Raw genomic sequence first — 18464 nt, 5'->3', positions numbered from 1 at the left:
GGGATGATTAAGTAAAAAAAAAAAAAAAAATGTGTATAAAGTGCTTAACTGGCACATGTTAAATGCTCAATAAATGGTAGGTCAGTGTGACCATCATCATTATTATTATGAGTTGGTTAAAAAGATCATGGGAGCAGAGAATAGCAAGCTGAAGGACAAGGCAGCTTTGTGACACTGTCTTAAAAAGCTCCTACTACCTTGGATTTTTCTACTAGGTGTTTGGCTTTGGTCATATTTCTCTCTAGATGTCAGCAGTCCATCACAAATTGACTTACAAGGATTCAGAGGAGAGACTCAGGGCAGAAAGGAGGAGAAGTAAGCAAAGTGGAGGGTTGGAGCTGAGAGGAGAGTACCCACAAGTCCCCCCTTCCAGTCTGGGAGGGCTGTCTCCCAGAGCTGGGCAGTCAGATCCCCCTTGCCAAAGTGGGCACACGAGGAAGCAAGTCTTCCAACGGTGAGCAGAAGGCAAAGTCTCATCAAACCTGAGGACGTATGCTGATGTTAAGGACCATTAAACATTAAAATCACTATTGGATGTTTTAAAAAACAGACTTTACCTCCCTCTTCTTCTGGCTGAGGTCTTTCTTAACCTTCCTATTTGAATATGCATCTGGCCCAAGCTTTCTATCCCTCTTTTCTGCTTTTTCTTCTTAGTAATTAGCACACTAAATTATGTTCATTGCATGTCTCTCCAGTAGATGCAAACTCATGAGACCAGGCTATTTTTGTGGTTGTTATTGTTCTCTGCTGTCTTCTGAGGGCCTAGCACAGTGCTTAATGAATATTATAGCTAGTGTTCAATAAATATTTGTTGAATGAGACAAGAAAGGAAAAATTTCACTTATCTTAGGTGAGTGAACAGTGTAGTGGATGAACAGATGACCTCAGAAGGCATGTCTGAAGATTCTGTGATTGTTTTGATTACACATAAAAAATAAAGTACCATTAACAACTTGATTTTTAAATTTCTACATCCTTGGGGCACCTGATTGGCTCAGCTGGTAGAGCATGTGACTCGATCTTGGGAGCCCCACGTTGGGAGCAGAGATTACTTTAAAAAAATTCTAGATCCTTTTAAACTGTTGAGACAATAAACACATGATATTGGAATCCTATCCATGATGTGTAAGCTTGTATGACTTTATTCAACCAGAATTTGGGCACTGGCAAAGCTTCTCAAATTATGAAAATTAACACTTGTTATTCAAAGAGGGGATAGAGATGGAGGAAAAAATTCCAGAAGGCAAAAGTCCAAAACAAGAGTGGCTAATAATAGCCACCATGTTGAGGCGCCTGGGTGGCTCAGTCAGTTAAGCGTCCCACTTCAGCTCAGGTATGATCTCATACTCTGTGAGTTTAAGCCCCGCGATGGGCTCTGGGCTGATGGCTCAGAGCCTGGAGCCTGTTTCCGATTCTGTGTCTCCCTCTCTCTGACCCTCCCCCGTTCATGCTCTGTCTCTCTCTGTCTCAAAAATAAATAAACGTTAAAAAAATTAAAAAAAAATAATAGCCACCATGTTAACTTGTGTCTCCTACACTTCAAGGACTTTACAGCTTTTTTACAAAAATCCTTCCAAGATAGTTCTTATTATACCTATTTTCCAGATGGGACAACTAGGGCCGTATCCTTGCAATTAAATGGAGATGGAATTTGAATCTTGTTTTGTCTTAATTCAAATTTATACTTTCTCCAAAATGTCAGATTACCTTTGGGTACAGACTTCAACCTGTTCCCTCCAGAACTGTGCAGGAGATCTGTTATTTTGAAGAGATGGCAAGTTAGCACTCACTGGTCTCTGCTTTATAACCGAAACGTTTGCAACCCCCGCTCCGAGCAGGTGTGCTGAGTTGCAGTTACCCTGTGATGTTTGTGCCCAAACTGAAGATCCCTATCAAGGCAACGAGTAAAATATGAATGTGAGAAGAAGCAGTGATGGCCTTCTTCCTCTTTTTTAAACAAACCAGAATTTCTGCATCAGAGTGAATGTTGCACCCTTTGCAGGGGTCCCATGGGAGTTTACGCACTTGACCCAAAGACACTGCTCTTACATCATGTCTCAAGCTCCTCTTATGGATTTGCTCTGAACCTGAGGCACATTCTTTTAAGTTTCTTCAATGATAGCAAATCTTTGTCCTTTTCAGGTGGATTTGATTTTGGGAGACAGCCCTTTGGAGCTTCAGCCAGTGGATAAGGTGGGTGACCAAGCCAGATTATATTTGGAGTTAAAAACACGTTGTGAACAGAGGGTAGTGATTTTGGTTTTCTTTTGTAGTTTGTTAAACCGTGTCAGGAGGATATTGTAAACGTTTCTAAAAGCGCTTTGAATAATGCCTGCAATGTCGGAAAAGTGCATCAACTACCAAGTGACTGCTTTGCAGGATATGGTCATTTGACTACATTAGCTCTGTTCCAACAGTTAAAAAAAAAAAAAAAAGTACAATAACTTTAGAGCCACAGCTTGAATGATTACTTTGGGTGCTATCATCTTCTTCAACAAGACCCTGCATTGTTATGAATTATGGCTTTGCAATAAAAAGAACCAGGATGTAAATGTTTGCTAGATAAACACAGTTACACAGGGCAAACAGACCAGGATAAAAATGGCAGTTGAGAATCCGGAGAACCTAATATTCACTAACACAAAAAGCAGCATGTTGCATTAAAACAGTTAAAGAGAAGATAGATGATGGGAAGAATGGCGGGGGAAATGATAGTCTTTATGGTTATGGCAATAAGAGAGAAGCTAGAAGATGTTTGAAACGATATTCTTATCTGGTTAAGGTGGCTGTTGTTTATAACGAGTTAAAATGTGCAAGGAAGAAATTGTTCATGTGATTTCTAGCCTGTGGCGTTCCTAAGATATTTTAATATGTAGAATTTTAAAGGGTATTTTCTATGAATGTATTTTACACTGATGTATTATACATCAGAATTAACCTCTTTATTTTATGAAGGGCTAACATTTTGCAATCCTCATCATGAAATCTCTCAATCAGAAGGATACGTGTTTTGGTTTAATACAGTTATCATGCAGTGGGGAGCTGGGTAAAAATAATTACAGTATGACCAATGCCCTGGGTTTCAAAGCATTCAGACAAGGTTTTAGTACCTATATCCATCTTCAGAACCCACTGAAATATTTTATCTTATTAGGTGGCATATCACAGATGAGGGTCTGTGTAAACATTAAAAGCTACCCACTAAATCTAAATCATTTCAGTTAATAAGCTAATAGTAAGAAGAAGGAGAGGCATCTTACTAACCAAGGGCAGAAATAATTTAGTAAATGATTGATATCGCAAGGTCTCCAAGATTTTACTATACATTACGATTACCATTGTCATTAAGAGTCCTCTTGGGAATAAATGGCAAAACGTGTTTGCAATGGGCAAGAATACCACTTATGCCTGAGTTCAGGGTATACAGACATTTGTCTTATTATTTAAAAATCCTCAATAAAAGAGGCCCTTGTTCTTAGGAGACAGTTAAAGAGAAAATAAACTGTTCTTCTGCCATATCAGAGGGCATTTCAAATGAAGGTGTTTTGAGAAAGCAAGTCTTGACCTTAAGCGGATTGTGTTTGCCTGGGAATCTCAGAGGAGGGGTACCCAAGCGGGGAAAAATGGACCTGTGGCCTGGGGGCTCTGGCTGAATCTCCCTCCCCTCAGCGGCCCAGCTCTCTCTATTGGGACACGGTGGTGTAAAGAGCCAGGACAGCTGGATGGGGTAAAACTTTCATCACCTTTTCATAGGCCATAGGGTTTCATTTAGCCAGCTGAGGTCTCCTTGTCTGTAAAACATATTTTAAAATGTTTACCACATAGAGTCATCGTGAGGATTAGATGAGAGAATCAGTCTATCGTTCAGCAAATGGTTCTCGCATGACTTTTCAGTGTCTAAGATACACCAGTGCGCAAGGCCAGGCCATAGGGCTCAAGGGCCTCTGTACTAGACTTTATAAGACTGTTGGTGAGGGCTCTGGCAATGTCAACATGGGTGGTACGGGAGCTCATGGGAGGTGGGTTCCTGGAATATGGCTTATAATAGGGTCTGTTCCCTGCTAGGAGGCCCATACCCATAGCTGAATTCCCCAGGATTTCCCCCACCTTGGGCCCAAGGCATCAGAACTGACGCCCTGAGAGGTTTGGATGTGTGTGTGTCTGTGGATGTGTGGTATATATGTGTAGTTTAAGTCATTTGCTTCCACCCCCAACAGTATCCCTGTCTATTAACAGAATGAGGGGAGAAAGAGAGAAAAAGAGAGATTGGGACAGAACCAAAAAGAGAGATTTCCAGGAAAGGAAGAAAGTTAGATAGCTCTCCCCAACCCCCTCCCACCCTTACCATGAAAATACCGTCTGGGATTAAACTCTACGTGAAGATTAGAGGTGTGGGAGAGACATTAGGAGAAACTGTTTCTCAAGTCAAGAACAGGAGGAAGCACAACGCCTATATGAGAACACCGGAAACGACAAATTACACAGAGTGAGCCAGTCCATCAGAAGAAGAGGGATCAGCCAGGGAGCCAAGCGGGAAAGGGCAGTCTTGCAGCCAGACCCAGCAATGCCCTTCCCAGCACCATCCAGGATGCGACGGGAGTGCTTGGACCCTCAGACACACCCCACGTGGCCTGACCCTGGGAGTATGCGTGCCCCTTTGTGGAAAAATGCACAAGGCCTGAGGCCTCATGCTTATGGCACCTCTTGCTTTGTGTCTCAAAGGGCAGAGTCTTGCCTCACCTTCTCCTGCAGGTGGAGGGGGGTTGTCCATGCAGGCCACTGTCCCTGCCCGACTCCTCCACTTTCTCAAAGGAAATGGGGACACAGAAAACCCCTAGGTCTCTTGCTGCAAGTATGACCAATTTTGAAGTCACTGCTGCCCCGATTCTTTTAGAAGCTTGGATGAGAAAACTCTTCTATCCCCAATTTTCTGAAGGAAATCTGAAATTGATCTTCATCTCTGCACTAATTTGGCACCTCATAGCAGTGCCCGGGGATAGCGCACCCTGTATTAACCACCCCTTTCCGGCACACCCTCCCCTACTTGCACCCTGGGATTGCTTTTAGTCAAGTGTTTCAGGAGATGAAATCAGCCTGCACTGAGAAGCAATGTAAGGAACCACCTTGCAAAACTTGTCACTGGCTGTGTTTAGCGTAAAGACGGTGTTTCATTTCAGCCATTATGTCCTCTCTATGAGAATTCAGGGGCTGCGTTTCTCTTTAGTCTCAGAAATAGTCATTTTTATTGAGGGGCACTCAATTTTTTTATGTGGAAGAATTTGTTATTTCATATGGTTGCTTAAAAGCTTAGCACCACATGGCATATCTTTTCTGTAACAACCTCACCTCTGGTTTTAGAATCTTTGTCTTCATTTCTCTTGGCCTCATCTTTTCATTTCTTATTTTCAATTGGTTTTATCTTGCTAAGGTATATGTATCCTTACAAGCTGCCCTAAATCTTTCGATGAACAAAACCAGAGGTAAATAACTAAGGTATCCACAAGTTATATGTTCTACTTATCTAATAATATCATGGCGGTGATCTGGCTTTCCACGGAGAATTTTCTAGAAGGAGATAATATACTCATCAGAGAGCTCAAGGATCTCACCCGGCAGATTGAGTTCTTAGTGCACATTAATAAATGGACACTTGCGTTCATGTAAGGGTCTCTTATGGGCTTAGTGATGGTGTGTCCCTCTCTGAGAATGCCCGTCTTGCACTGTTTATTCCTGCCACTGCTGAACACTAGACATATTAATCCTCTTCCACTCCCTTGAACACAGCAAACTCTTTCCTTCATCAGGGACTTTGCACATATAAATTATCTCTGCTCGGAATGTCCTTCCTCCTTTTCTCTCCACACCCCTCTTTCTCATCATTAGAGCAGTAGCGGCACATTAGAATGATTGAGGGTGTGTGTGTGTGTGTGTGTGTGTGTGTGTGTGTGTGTGTGTGTCTTATTAATACCCAGGCTCCAAATGAGACAAATTAAACTGAAATCTCCAGGGGTGGAGCCTAGGTACTGGTATTTTTTAAAAGCTTCTCAGATGATTCTAATTTTTAGCCAGGACGGAGAATCATGGCTCTAGGTCTCAGCTTAAATGTTAGCTTCTTACAGAGGCCCTCCTTGGCCACCTCTAGGACACAGACATTGTCACGCTCTCCAGCTCACCTTCTTCCCTGATTCCTTTGTAATAATCACTACAATTTGTAACGGTTGCATATATTTGAATGTTTTTGTCCCTCATCCTCCACCCCTCAATTAAGACATAGGTGCTGTGAGGACAGAAAATATATCTGTCTTGGTCTTTGTGCTTTTCTTCTTGGTCTTTGTACAGTGTCAGGTGCATAACAGGATTCTGAGTCTACAATGATGAGGATGACCCTCAAATAATACTACTGTTCTGTGGGGCCTCCTGGAAGCCAGTGAGGCTCCCTGGAATATTATGAGAGAATCCATATCGATGCTCAGTGGCTATTTTACTGCCAAAATGGTTCCACACACTTTCCTCTTCCCTGACCCCTGTGTGCCAGGATTTTTTCAAGTGAGATCTACAAATAAATCCTCATTTGGAGCATCTCTTTTATGTCTGTGTCCTCCTTTAATTGATTTTGACCATTGTGAGAGAGATTTTGACCATTGTGAGAGATTCCAACTTGTTCATCTTTGTGTTCCCACCCTACTCCAGCACCCGGCACTGAATCTTACACATAGCGGGGCTCCATAGCTATTTGTTGACTTGAATGGAGTTGACTTTATCTTTATGGCGTGTAGATATTCTGACCAAGATTTCACCCTGGGCAGTAGCATTTATGACTATCCAGAGATTTGAGGCATGGGGGATCGTGAGCACATCATGAAAGTTAAATTTGTTGGTCTAGGCAACTTCACCATAATCTAAATGCAGATGGTCTCTACACCTGGATTGCATAGAAGGACAAAACAAGTAAATTTGTGTTTGGAGGCAGATAATGAAACTGTGAGGAGTCTGAAAACAACTCAGTCACCTACCTCATAACACAGGTGCTGGTCCAAAAAAGGATAAATTCATTGTGGGGCTGCTTGAGCTTTCGATATGGCTGAGTCAGTTCTTTCTAAATTATTATTTGATAGTTATTAATAAATCAAAGCAAACCATCCACCTACTGTTTTCCCTCCACAGTTAGTATGTTCACCAAGTTGACGTTTATGTTCTAAGGTACTTTTTTCCTAAGCTTAAATTAACTAAGACCGGTTAGAGGAGTGGACATTTTTTTTCTCCTTTCTTCTGCTTTATTTCATTTCCTTAAGGAATCATCTTGGTTTTTCACTCTTCCTTTCCTCAGTTTTACGTAGGTGTTGTGTTGGTGGGAAATGGAAAAGCCTCTTATTCTGGGAAAGTTTTCATATTGTCATGGAGAAAAATGCATGTGCGCGCACGCGCGCACGCGTACACACACACACACGCTCATAAACCCACACAAATGAAATCCCCTCTTCAGAGGAGCCAGCTACAGGAAATTGACTTATGCACAGGAACTTGCTAATCTCTATTGTCACATTCGGATTGTTCCTGCCACCTCAGTCACCACGCACACTAAACCCAACCATCTTGGGTTGGATTCTCTACCAGCTCAACTCTTATAGTTTTGGTTCTTCCAGTGTGAATCAGCTATATCCTTGGGGAGGAAGGAAAAGTTGATCCCAGAGGAATTTATAACAGCGCTTGGGAAGCTTTTGCTTTTACTTACCTGCACTGAACAAATTAACTTCCGGAGTCAGTCATTTTGGTGTCAAGAAATTTCTTTGGCATTCTACAACAGGTAAGACTTTTGCTTCTTTAAAAATAGTTCCTCAGTGTCAAAAGAAATCTCTCCAATGTATTTAGCTTTACTCTAGGCTAAACACAGTAATTTATCTTTTTCTATAGTTGTAAAGTATGGTACCATATTATGGGGGAACGGGGACTTGCCCTGGTATCCAATCCCCCCGCCCCGCCACGCACCATCCTAAAAAGATGCATATCATTTTTGAAACTTTACAAGTTATAATAGTTGGTTTTTGGTTATTCAGATATTCTCTTAGAGAATTCATATGTTTGTTATTGACTATGACTGAGTTCAAATATTTGGGTAGTTGAAATATCACCCTATGTTTGATAAGTAAACTTAAAGATCCTCTCAGTTGTATAAATAAGAGCTTTAAAATGTTCTGAATCAAAAAAGAAACCAACCCAAATCCAGATGATGTGGATTTGGAGCTGGAATTTCTAGCTTGTCTGTTTCACCTATTGCCAATGCTTGAGTCCTCTTCCTACAAGTGGTATATGAAGCATAAGTATTTATTTTTAAATTAAATTGAATTAAATTAAATTTAGTTTTTGAGGTGGTTTGATTTGGGGACATGCTATGAGGTACCATCAATAGCCTGGGTTATAGCTAAATGAAGGTAGAGAAATCACTAGTTTAAGGTACTTCACTAAATGAAAGTTGCCATTGAAATATTCAAGCAAGCAACAACTAGTCAATAATCATTTATTGGTTCCGAGCTGGTGCTGTGGAGGATATAAGAAAAATATAAGGAAGTCTCTATCCAAAGGAACATATAATCTAGTAGTCATGGCAAGAGGTAAAATTCAGGAAGAGGTAAAATTCAGAGGGGAATTGAGTGATGACTGGGGTTACATGGGTGGTAAGTTATAAGAGTTCCAAGAAAGGGGGTTTGAGGGTAAGCAAGAATGGTCTGGAAGACATGGCTTTGGAAAAACATGAGATTTGAGTAGATGGAGAATGTGGAGGTTAATTCACATGGGAGGATTGTGTGGGCAAAGGCACAGAGGTGAGACTGACGAGATGAGCAGTCCAGTTGAGGAGACTGGCCCTCAAAAGAGGAAAATTTGTTTTACATATTGGCAGGAAATAAGCTTGGAAAATTCAGGTGTAGACGAGTTATAGAGGACCTTGAGAGGCTGCTGAAGAGAACTGACTCCATTCAATAGTTTTCTAGTCTTCTTATGCCATTAGGCTCCTTTTCTGAGCTTTCATAGCACTCACAGAATTCCAGGTGAGTGGGAGCCCAGAGATCCCTGAGTCTTTTCATTTTGGGACTACTTTTTATCTTCTACTTGCCTTCCCTTTACTGTCTTCCTTTACCATACCATTTATGCTAGGAAAGGTTTGTGTGGCTCAGGGATCCTGTAAGACCTCCATTTCTGGTTACTACAGGTCAATCATCAAGTATTAAAGTGGCCTTCCTCTTAGGAGAATGATTTGGTTGACCAAGCAAGCCTGTTGTCTTCAAAAGCCAACCCAAAAACTCCATGAAATATGTGTTACTTCCTTCACATGTCTGACTGAGATGCTATGGATCTGCTGGTGTTTTTTTCCTAATGATTTGGAGCACTTTTTTTTTCTTCTGAAGTGTGAAATATTTGCATCCATATAATAACAAAACTACAGTATGGTGAATAAGAATCCAGACTTTTGGAGCCAGATTATCTTGTGCTGAACCTGGTGCTATTGCTTCTGAGCTGTGGGAACCTAGGACACATTACTTTACTTCTTCAATCCTCAGATTAAAAACAAAAATCTGTAAAGTAGCCCAATAACTGAAAATACCTATGTCAGAGTTGTTGTAAGGATAAAAATGAAATATAAATGTGTGCAGCATTTAGCTTAGTGCCTGGCATAAAATAAACTCTGAAGAAATGTAGCTATTATGATTGTTACTAAGACTTGGCTGGGGACACGAGAGTGAAGATGATATGGTGTCTGGCTGGGAACGAGATAACTGTAAAGTAACTCTTTTAATGCCGGTGCTCCTTTCAAAGGAAAATGGGGCTGATGGGTGAAGGCTGGAAATTAATATCTTTTGAGCACCAAGTATGGAATAGGCATGGGGTAGTCTGTTTTATAGCAATAATATATATGAAAAAAGGAAAACAAGATTTGAAACTGATTTTTTAAAAAAAAATTTTTGATGTTTTCATTTATTTTTGAGAGACACAGAGAGACAGAGTGTGAGCACTGGGGAGGGGCAGAGAGAGAGGGAGACACAGAATCCGAAGCAGGCTCCAGGCTCTGAGCTGTCAGCACAGAGCCTGATGCGGGGCTTGAACCCGCAGACCGTGAGATCATGAACCTGAGCCTAGGTCGGATGCTCAACTGACTGAGCCACCCAGGCGCCCCAGAAACTGATCTTTTAAGCCGTTCCATATCTGATTGTCAGACTTATAGGACAACTATCTGAGTGACTGCTGTGTTATTTGTGGGCATCTGTGGCTGATGTTGCTTCCTGAATGCTTTTGGGTGGAATTTTAGAGGTGTTTGGCATTAGAGGCAGAGAGTGACTTTCCTTCCTTGGCCAGCTTAAATTAAATTATTTTTAATTTTATTGTATTCTAATTTTAGTGCTAGCAAGACATAGCCAAAAACCATTTCTATTCAAAAGTTGTGACCATTTTGACAAGGAGTACCCAAAGTACTTATCTGGATTCTAGATGCTTGGGTCTGGGGGAAAGCTAAGATTGAAAAACGTCTTGCTTGCTCGTTCCACTCTCCAAACTAGAGAGTTTTTTTTTGGGGGGGGGGGGAGGTTAGTAAGCCCCCTTTTAAAAAATGCAAATATGGCCAATATGTTCATTATGCAAGGGATTTCTCAATTATATGTGCAGATTACCTTGGTCAAATAGTAATATTGTTTCCCTTCTAGAGCCCCACTAATAACAAAAGGGAGGAAGATTTGGGGTTTTGTGTATGCAAAGGGGTGGGCCCAAGTCAAGATAGGGTGCGAAAGGGGAGCATGACAGTGGTGGGTGCTGGGATGGGGAGTGCAAAGGAGGGCATCTGAGATGGAAAGGGTGAATAGAGGCAGGTTCGTGCCAGAAACAAAGGCTCCTCCTACGTGGCTTTTAAATCATTTGACTCAAACAGCTGCTTGAAGTCCCAAGCAACCTCTTGGTATTTTGTTTAAGAAGATGTACTGCTCCCTGGATGTGGACAGTTGTTCAGAGATAATGTGATTTGTTTGGTTCTGGCCTGGAATTATAGTTCCTAAAGCTGGCTGGACATCAAAACCACTTGGGGAGTTTTTAAAAAACTAGCACTTCCCAGGTATCACATAGAAGCCCTGAGATTTAGTCCAGGAATCTGTGTGATAATCAATACAAACCCTTTTCCCCAGGTGGCCTGGAGGCAGTTGCTCTATAGGTGAGCATCTGAGAGTCATTAATCCAGAACTCTTCTACTAGGGCACCAGGCACCAAGATGGTAAGTTACGTAAGTGCTGAAATGGTGCAAAATGATCCTCCCACTGTTGTGATTAATCTTGACACAAGTAATTTCTGTTGTTTTGAATTTATTTCTTAGGAGAATTCCTGGGGATGGGTTGACGGAGTTAAAGGTGTGAGCACGTTTAGAGTTTTCATCAACCATATTTACATTTTTAACGCTCAAGTGGTAGGGTGCCACTTTCAAAATTCTATAGTGTTAAATACACATGGAGGCTGTTCATTATTACTCAGGGAAAGCCCAAAGGAAGGAATTTGCTTTCAAGGGAGAAAGTGCCAAATCATTCTTCCATTTCTCTTTTCCAGTAAGACAACACTAATGAATTACGTTTGGAAGAAAATTTCAAAGTATTACAGAACGCTCAATTGCTTCTTAGAGTATAAATTGGAGTCTTCTTATCTCTACATTTAGTTTCTTGTAAAACTGTAGTCAGCAATGACCTCTTCCCCATTTCGTAGAAAAGAAAACCAAGGAAGAGAGTGGTTAAGTAACATGCAGTATGGTTCTCATCACATTTGCCATGAGAACTGAGTATAGTCATCTACTCAGTCATTGTTCGAGTTAATAAATAATTGAGTAGTTGCTATAGGTGACCCCGTGAAAAAACACTAGTAGATGAGTCCACAAAGAGAGTATTGTCCCAATTGGGGGAGGGTGGGTGGAATTAATTGACTCAGATAGACCTCCTGCTCTATTTTTTTTTTTTTTTGCATTATGCTTTATTCATCATATATTTGCATAACTTGCTAACCTAAAAGCATGGTTATTGTTTGTGACAACAGATGGGAATAGGGTGAATTTTCAATGGCTTCAATGAAAAGAAAAAGCCGTGCTCTTACAAAATATCAAGTGATATATTTGTAGCTGTGTGCGGGAGCCTGCCTGCATTTGTTTGCAAGAGCTGCCTGTAATATTTCCAGAAATTTTGCAAGCCAGTTGTTGAACACAGACACCAGGAAAAATTAAATTCTATAACTCACAGTTAAACAAGTTATGTTAAAAATAAAGGCAATAAATACTCAAAACTCATTACTTCCTTTTTATTTACTACATTTTACTATTATTTATGTCCTTGAACTTATTTCAATAATAGTGTGCCACTGAGGATCTCTTTCCAAGTCTGCATTCAAATTCGTAGCTTGAAACTGGCCATGGTAGGAATATTTACACCATGAAAATTGGCGAACACCATAAATCAGGCTCCCCATACTTTTTTTTTTTGAGGAGAGGCTGTTAAACATTTTATCAGCATGCCATCAAGGAACTGTGTAAAATACAAATATGGCAACTTGGCAATGTGTCAAGAGCCATTAAAACGCGCATACACTTTGATCTCTTAATTCTATCCCTGGGAATTTATTCTAAATAAATAATTCAAAGAAGGAAAAAATAACATGCAGGAACACATTCACTGTATTACCATTTATAACAGCAGAATCGGAAAATAACCTAACTAAGCAATAATGGTTCTGGTAGCGTTAACCCCATGGAATACTTTGTAGTCATTAAAGGTAATACCTATGGTAGTTATATGAAAATATATTTGGTATAGTGTTAAATTAGAAAAACAGGGCTAAAAAAACAGGATGAAAAATCTCACTTACATTCTGATTTTGTTACGAATGAAGATTAAATGTGAGTAAAACAGTGCAAGCATTTGGTGTGTTAGTATGGTGAAATGATAGAATTTTGTTTTTATTTTGTTTATTGGAGTAGTGGTGTGTGTGCATTTTAAAACTGTGGAGAAAGCCTGTAAATAAGTGATCTTAAGTAGTTTTAACATTTAACCGGAAGATTGAGCAGTTGTGTGGACCAGATGAGGTTTGGCTTTGACATGCAGATGTGTACTATGATTCTCTGGGCAGGGTATTGTAAAGGGAGTTTGGATGAGGCAGTCTGGAGTGGTAGATGCTAAAGGGCTTTCTTTTTTTTATTTAAAAATTTTTTAATGTTTATTTATTTTTGAGAGGGAGAGAGAGAGAGAGAGAGGGAGAGAGAGGGAGAGAGCATGCAAGTAGGGAAGGGGCAGAGAGAGAGGGAGACACAGAATCCAAAGCAGGCTCCAGCCTCTGAGCTGTCAGCACAGAGCCCAGCACAGGACTTGAACCCACGAACCATGAGATCAGGACCTGAGCTGAAGTCAGATGCTTAACAGACTGAGCCACCCCGGCGCCCCTAAGGGTGTTTCTTTGGGGCAGCTCATGAAGGAGGAAGGAATGACTGGATGGGTACTAAAGACTTGCTAACATAGACTGCAGAAGCTGAGAAATAACCCAGAGGAAAAAAACCCAACTGGCAAAGGCCAGAGAGAGAGGAGAGGGCATTTCTTAGGAAAAGACAGGGAGATGCTGATTTCAGAGATGAACATGATGGATGTGAAAACAGTTCTGTTTAGATCTGAAAACAAGAGCGCTCCAGTCAGAGAGGAAATGATTCTTCTAAATCGTGGGTTCTCAAATTGTAGTTCATTTAAGGGTCACTTGGATGGATGTGGGGGTCATGTTAACAAATGCAACTTCCTAGGTTCCACCTCCATGGATTCTGATTCAGTTGGTCTGGGGTTGACAGGAATATGCATTTTTAACAAGTCTTACCACGCCATAAAGCTTCTGACACAAATGGTCTGCAGATCATACTTTGAACAACACTGCCAGATTAAAGGTAATAGTTTGGATTGGCCGAGGGAATGTATACCAATGTGTGTGTGTGTGTGTGTGTGTGTGTGTGTGTGTGTGTGTGTGTTGGGGGGGGTGGCGGTGAGGCTATTACCTTGAGGCTTAGGATCTAAGGGCTTATGACATAAAGGGGTATGACAACAGAGAAAGCCCAGAAGAGACAAGTTATTTACTGAATGTGTAGAAACAAACTAAAAACAGGAGGTGTACTTATGCTACTCCTTACAGAAATACAGTTTGTACCACCGAATTCCCTTCCACTGTGAAACGACTTTTGTCAGGCATTTGGACCAACTGGAAGCAGCTGTGAACAAGAGAACTACAAGCAGGTGGTACAGAGAGGAATGGTCATAGGGAGAGTCTAGGACCCACAAACATTCGATTTCAGACCACTGGAAGGTGGTTAACTAAGAATAAATGTGAGTAGAATAAGTGGGGCTGTGTCCAGAAAATATTTCGGCCCCCAGTGTATGATAACATTACATTACAGAAAGAAAGAAAGTCTGATTTTTGATGCAATGTAGTACTCTATATATAGGACTTTATCACTCAAAATAGTAATAACACTTAGACATGTGCCATTAACAACAACATATCACAAAATAAACATATTAAAAGTAAATGATATTACAGGGACAGGAGCTATGGTACTGAGATTATCTGTTTCACCTGGCTTTAGAAGGACTTTAGTGATTGTAGGAAGCTCTCAAATAGCCTTTAATATCTTGAGTTCTTCCAACTTAAAAATTTTTTAAATGCTTATTCATTTTTGAAAGAGAGAGAGAGAGACAGAGAGCGTGAGTTGGAGAGGGGCAGAGAGAGCGAGACACAGAATCTGAAATAGGCTACAGGCTCTAAGCTGTCAGCACAGAGCCTGACCCGGGACTCGAACTCCAGAACAGCAAGGTCATGACCTGAGCCAATGTCAGACGCTTAACCTATTGAGTGAGCCAGGTGCCCCCTCTTTATACTGAAGGTGATTCTTTTACTTTAAAAATGTTTCACATTCCCTATCACCAGGGTCGCACTAGTCTCTTGGGACATAGCAGGATAAACCAAGAATAAATCACAACTCTTCTTAGCACTGGAGGCACAACTCAGGGTCTATTGGATGTGTAAGGGTGCACCTGCCAACTATCCTATTCCCCACTTAACAGGGTTTTTTCATAGACTGATTGGCTTACACTTCAGAGCAGTGTTTCCTAATCATTTTTTTTGCTCACAAATTCCTTTGAGAATCTGTTGAGAACCAAAAGCCTTCTTGAGAAAAAGCACAGGAATACAGGAACGTGTACATTTGCCATATAATTTTAGAGGATTTGGGGGCCCTCTAAAACCCACCCATGGCCTCCTAGTAGTCCAGAGTCCTCATATTAAGAACTCTTGCCTCTGAGGTTGTCAGTACAGTAGAGGAGGCCCTGCAGAGGTTGAGAAAGTTCTGATTATTGCTGATGCTGGATTTAGCTGCCAAAGAGAAATGCTGACTCTCCAGTTGATCGATAAAATGAGGGCAAGATGGCAGAGATGTGTGTAGTTTTATAGTACTGAATCCTCAGCTTGAGTAAACGTGTGCGGCTGGAGAGTATATATGACTCCTGTTCTAAGTCCTTAATGCTGCATTCTCTTAAGTGAAGCCAGAGTTAGTTCCCATTTGGGAAAGCAGTCTCTCAAAATTCTACTTTAATACTTGTTTATAGTCATATGTTTCCTTTCACGGTACAAGAAATGCAGGCCGGTTGTAAATACTGATATGGCCAACTCCAGAGTATGGTTACTGGTGTGGGGCCAACTGATGCCCCTCAGTGAATACTGGATGCCCAGTCAGGCTGTTTTTTGGGGTGAAAGACAGTAGCGAGTGTGTAATATGCTTGGTTCCGAGTGTAAAATGTAGGTTTTCCTATCTGAAGCTGAACATCTGGGCCCTGATGACTTTGGAGATAAGTCCTTTTCCTGTACAGCCTTAAACCACAGAAGCCCAGTTGGCTGTCTTTTGTTAGTGGGTACCTCACTTGCAATTTGGGGAACTGGGTGTTTTCGGAGGAAAGGTCGTGCCTTTGTTAATCTCTTGTCCGCTTGGACTGTGATAGAGGCTCAGGCAGGATCTGGAGATTTACCCGAAACCCAACTGTTTAAATTAGCCAATTCTGCTGAAAGCGATAAGACCATGTTATTGTGTCATGTTCGTAGAGTGGGCAGATACAGGACGGGGAGCGAAAACGCACACCATCTTCAACCGTCCAGAGGAAAAGTATGTGCAATTGGCTAGATTAATTGTGAAATAGAGTCATACTTCTCTTGGTCTAGCATAGTGTAAGGATTATTCATCTTTTTCCAGGTAGAAAAAGAAAATCTATGACAAATATATTCAAGTAATTAGTGCAATTCAGTGTCTACAACCAGTTTAAGTATTGTACACCCATGACTGGGTCTCCTGCCAATTTCAATTCAATGTAGTCAGTGTAGTCAATTTACTGTAATTTAGTACATTTAATGCATTTTAATAATAATACTGCATCATGGAATACTCAGTTACAGCCCTCAAAACAGAAATAGTCATGTACGCCAAAGGCTTATAGCAAACGCTCTGCCTCTCCTGTCTCCTGGAGACTGCTCTCACTGCTATGTCCGCATGCCTAGCAACCTAGTTGCCGATGCAAGGAACTGACTGGCACACATGTCTTCCTTGATGCTTTTGCTTTCTTTCAGAGGATCCATTCTTTGCAGCAGGACCCCTACTCTTCCCTTGCTTTCCCCATTGGCATTCCAGCTGTCGTCTCCTTCAGCCTCCTGAACACATAAATCCGAACGTGAACCTTCTTCTCAGCTGCCACAGAAATTTTTTTCTGTCTTTGTTCCAACTGAAAATGATCTCAACCATGATCGAGAAGTATAAGAATGTCTGTGATTGTTCCTTGTAACAAGGAAAAGGAAAGCCATATATTTGAATTCAAATTTAAATGATGTAAAACCATTGCCATCAACCACAAAAACCTTTAAAGGATTTAGAAATCCCCTTTGGCATACTTATTTCGGATAAAACCTGATTTTTCTTTAAGCTCCAATATCTTTGGTCAGCAACTTGCCGAAATTTATATCAGTAGTCTCTCCCTCTTCCTCTGCTTGTGATAAGGGAGTAGAAGAGGGTGTTGGATGTACATACAGGAAATAGGAGGGGAAAAGGCAGAAAAATCTTACATGTTGACAGTACCACAATTTCCTACATCTTCTAGAATAATATTGTCACTCTATCCCTACACACAGAATGTCTGGTAATATCAGAGAAGTATCTGTAGTAATGTGGGCTTTAAAAAATATAATGGTGGGGTGCCTGGGTGGCGCAGTCGGTTAAGCGTCCGACTTCAGCCAGGTCACGATCTTGCGGTCCGTGAGTTCGAGCCCCGCGTCGGGCTCTGGGCTGATGGCTCAGAGCCTGGAGCCTGTTTCCGATTCTGTGTCTCCCTCTCTCTCTGCCCCTCGCCCGTTCATGCTCTGTCTCTCTCTGTCCCAAAAATAAATAAACGTTGAAAAAAAAATTTAAAAAAATAAAAAATATAATGGTAATAATGTTCATTATAGCAAATGTGGCATATAACTTTTACTTTAAATATATGTGTATGTACTTTACTTGTAAGCATTTAGTTTAGTTTTTACATTTTATTTTATTTTATTTTTAACGTTTTTATTTTATTTTTGGGACAGAGAGAGACAGAGCATGAACGGGGGAGGGGCAGAGAGAGAGGGAGCACAGAATCAGAAACAGGCTCCAGGCTCTGAGCCATCAGCCCAGAGCCTGATGCGGGGCTCGAACTCACGGACCGCGAGATCGCGACCTGGCTGAAGTCGGACGCTTAACCGACTGCGCCACCCAGGCGCCCCAGTTTTTACATTTTAAAAATGCCATCATGCTAGTGCTTTCCCTCCAAAATGTGCACAGTATGTAGAAAGAAGCTCAAAAGTGAACATCGCTTCCTAGTGTATAGGAAGCATTTACCTAGTATAAACATTGTATACCTAGTGTAATAAGAATACAGCTGATGCTTAAATGGATCATTTGAATTAATGAAGGGCAAGTAACTAGGGTATCTTTGCTGAGTCCTATAGCTGTCTTTTCTTTGTTTCCATCCTCTCTGTCTCAGGAAAGGCAATTTCTAAATGTGAATTGTGGCAATGTTTCTATTAAATTTTAGAGCCATAAGAACACATGGATAGTTTTTGCAAGACAGCAGGGGAGTTCTATGTAAAACTTGGATCACAAGTTCAAAACCCAAACCAGTAGTTTTGGATTTCCCCAAGGGCTACCCATTTGACATATATGTCATCCAGGAAAGACCCAACACACACATATATGGAAGGAAAAATAAAAGTTTCTCTTCCAACAGGGGCTAGGCTCCTGTGGTTTTCAGTTTAGAAACTAGATTGTGCAATTGTATTCATAAGAAAAAAATCACCAGCACTTTCAGCTTTAGTTTATGCTAAATTTTGTTTTTGAACTGTGACCAGCCAAACTTATGAAGTTATTT

At 41.0% G+C, this 18464-nt stretch overlaps 1 protein-coding gene across 3 annotated transcripts in view; it reads left to right on the top strand.

Moving 5' to 3' along the window:
* The first annotated feature begins 1922 nt into the window (after positions 1-1922).
* RHOH (ras homolog family member H) overlaps positions 1923-18464 on the top strand; it is a 45019-nt gene continuing 28477 nt past the window's right edge. Inside the window, exon 1 of one of the 3 annotated variants that reach the window (XM_025921308.2) lies at positions 1923-2193. The gene's annotated coding sequence lies outside the window, so the exon portion shown is untranslated. The other 2 variants (XM_025921306.2, XM_086705197.1) reach the window with 2 other exon arrangements.

This window comes from Puma concolor, chromosome B1 (assembly GCF_028749965.1).
Source record: "Puma concolor isolate L17-30 chromosome B1, mPumCon1.1.hap2, whole genome shotgun sequence".
Classification (NCBI taxonomy): domain Eukaryota; kingdom Metazoa; phylum Chordata; class Mammalia; order Carnivora; family Felidae; genus Puma; species Puma concolor.
Note: the sequence above shows the minus strand (reverse complement) of the source record. Positions and strands in the feature narration are given on the sequence as shown.